Source organism: Thunnus maccoyii, chromosome 11, assembly GCF_910596095.1.
Source record: "Thunnus maccoyii chromosome 11, fThuMac1.1, whole genome shotgun sequence".
Lineage (NCBI taxonomy): Eukaryota > Metazoa > Chordata > Actinopteri > Scombriformes > Scombridae > Thunnus > Thunnus maccoyii.
Genome location: NC_056543.1, coordinates 6,610,168 through 6,613,670, shown reverse-complemented (window position 1 = coordinate 6,613,670; position 3,503 = coordinate 6,610,168).

Sequence of the window (3,503 nt, the reverse complement as noted above, 5' to 3'; positions counted from 1 at the left end):
TTGTTTCGTCACACGTAAGAACCTCCAGTGTCAAGGTCGAGCTTGGCCTGATGTTTCCTCTGCGACGCACCGTCCCCAATCTCACGGCACGTCACACTCAATGTAAGGGATGTCGCCATAGCGGCGGTCTACCTCCACCCACTGCTGCACGGCCCGGGCCACGATCTCCTCGGAGAGCTTCTGCGCGTACTCCAGCAGCACTGGGTTGATCTGAGGAGAGTTCTCCGTCGAGTCCATCTCTGAGTGCACCAAGTAGGCTTTCTCGCCCTTCGTCGTCCCCTTGCTTTTGCCGTCCAACTTCTCCGTGGCGTTTGCATTTTTTGCTGCAGAGTTGCTCCTCTTGGATTTGACGCACCCCATACTCTAGAGGATATAGCATTGATTTACTTTAGGGGGGTGGGGCGGTGGGAGATGTGCGTTTGGCGGTAAAGTGCAAGAGTCTTTGGTTCGATTTATAAGTCACACATCCACGTTTTTCATCTCGATTTCCTGAAGTAAGGAGTCCCACAACTCGGTGCAGTCGCCTTTGTGCTCCTGTCATCCACTCAGTCGCTCATCCATGTCTGAGTGCCAACATGTGTGATGATCAGGAGGGAGGGAGGGGGGGTTGGGGAGGGGTGTTTACACAGCAGAAAGGGCGGCGATTAGGAGGGAGCTGGGGGGGCGACCGGCTAGGAGGCCCATCCCTGTGTGGGTCCGGCGTCAGTCCTGCTCCTTCGCTGACTTGAACTCATCCCTTCCTCAACTGCAGAGAGAAAAGAGAGTGGGAGAGGGAGGATTTCAGTGACTTATTTTTCCATCAGAGAAGCAGCCTAAAAATACCAGATGGCAGGGGGAACGAGGAAAGGATTGAGAACGATTTTCACAGCGGCTGTAGCCACTATGTGACCCGGGCTCCAGAGGCTGGCTGGCTGGCTGGCTGGCTGGCTGGGGAGGGGGGTCAAGGCCTCAGCGTGGCTCACCTCAGTAGAGTCATTTTTAAACACGCTCCTCTACACATCAAGTGTGTTACTCACTACCCCCCCCCCCCCCTCCCTCTGCCTCAAGAGTGTTTTATGACTCAATCCCCCTGCCTGTATTGTGTAGCATGACACGGGGACGTCTGTCTCTAGCTTGAGTGCACTGATGCTGTTTTTGCTGTAAGCCTGTGACTCCCATCTGTTCTACTAACCGAGCCTCGCAGCCTGATTTGCAGTGACAGCTCCTCGTCTAGGTCTGCAGGCCTTATTGGTGCACAGGAAAACATGTGCTTCATTCAGAAAGCAAACACGCAGGCCATGAATGATTTATGCAGAGCTGGGGAGTCTCCCTGTGTGTAAAACAAACGTCTGGAGGTCTAAGACATCTACACAGGAATCTCAACTCTGTCACAAAAACCCCTCTGCAAACATTTGACATTTAATGTTAATGAGCTTAAATGGTTGTAAACGTGTCTTAATGTTAATATGCATCAAACTGTAAGAGCAGCCATTAGCTGTCAGACACACGGATTTAGATTAAATCTGATTTATTTGAGTTAAACACTGTAGAGATTTTGTCTAAAACCTGTTTCAATGAGACTCAATGGAAATATATCTGCAAAGATTAAAATGAATTATGTGTTGTGATCCAGAAAAGCTGTACATACTTTTAAAGGAGTGTGGAAAACGCGTCAGGTTTTTATCCATCCCACCAAAATAATAATAATAATAATCCGGCGTGAGAAGAAATAAAACCCAAGGTCGTTCAAGTAAATCCGGACATCATCTGGTGTCGCGCCGGTTCTTCTGTCCTCTCGTCGCCTCCTCAAACATCACACATTATTGATTGATTGTATTCAATGTGTAAAGAAACAAAAATATCTCCCAAGTTACTGCAGGTTTGGTTAATAACTGTAAGGATGACGCGCTCCGCACCAGACTCCAAAATATAATGTTTGAGGATGTTAAAAAATAAAAAAATAAAAAAAATCCCCAGACTGGTGCAGCAGACGACAGACTGTTTCCCTGTTGCCTTCACGTCGGTCCACACTGAGTGCAGCTCCTCAGCGGAGGGAGTATTATTATTATCTGGACTGACTTCAGTGAAACGACGCTCCGACGGCAAACAGACGGAGCTGCAGCGTCCAGCAGTCGCTGCGCACTGTGCGCTCTGTGCGCAGTGACCGCGGATCAGCGGCTGCTCCAACACTGACATCTGCCGGCGGCACCGAGAGGTACTGATGCAAATATTAAGTCCTCTTATGATGCTCTTTTGTTTACCTGTTTGTTTCTCTCTTTTTTGTTGTTGTTTGTTTTGTTTAAAAAGCTTGTTTCTCTCTTGATTTTCAGTGTAATTATACTTATTTTGTTTGTAGTTTGTGTTAAAAGTGTTGATTGAATTCTATCCTTCATTTTGTAGATATATGTTTCCTGTTTTGTTCTGTATATTTTCCATGTGTTTAATAAACTGCTTCAGATAAATATATTATAATCTATAGTATGATGTGTCCACACTGATCTTCAGTGTTTCACCGGTAACACTAAAAGAACTTTATTGAATTTCACATAATTAAAATTTACAAAAAACAGTAATTTACATTAAAAATAAAGTGCAAAAACATCAATAAAGTGCATAAAGTCCAGTAATCTGGTATAAAGTGTTGTCAGTTCATCAGTCCAGTATGTTCCAGGAGAGATGCTGAGATATTATATATATATATATATTATAACTGCACATCTTGATTTCCATCATTTTGAACATACAACGCATAATTATAATTGTATCAGTTCTGTGTGTTTAGACGGCAGTTTTTCATCAATAATACAATTCATGACAGTTTTATAACATAAATTAAAGTGCAGTTTGTCTCTGTAACAGTCCATGAGAAGTCCTCTCCCGTCCAGGTCTTCTACACCTGATCAGTCCTCAGTCAGGTGCACCTGGTCCAGGAGAGGAAGTGGTTCAGGCTTCTGGTTTGTGGACTTGCTAGTCTTGCTGCCTCTTTATTGTTGCTGTTGTCTTTTGACTGTTGTTTAATGTCTTTATTTAGTGTCTTGGTTGTTTTGTATGTCTTCATGTTAATAAATCTTCTGGTTTGAGTATTTTAAGAACTGTCTCAATAGTGGAGTGTTGTTCACCTCATAAGGCCGATTAAAGGTGGGGCGTAACACACTTTAATATCCCCCTGTTCAGCTTTTATTAACTTTTAACCATTTAGTAACTGTTCATATACAGATTATTATTGCTTTATAACACATTATAATGTAGTTGTAAGCAGATAAAAGGACATTTTAAAGGATATAGCTGGAAATTTAATATATTTTTCTTCTTGTCATGTACAGAGTCAAACCAACAATGAATTGATCTACTAACAAGTATTGTGTGTGTATCCAAAGTCTGATATATCTTATTCTGCTGTGTTGTAGATCTCAGTTGTTGTCCATAAACATTTAAAAACACGTCAGTGAGTAACACCGTTGCACTGGGTGACATCTTCCTTCATTATGAAGAGACTTGTTACTTTAGTTTGTTCAGAAACGGCT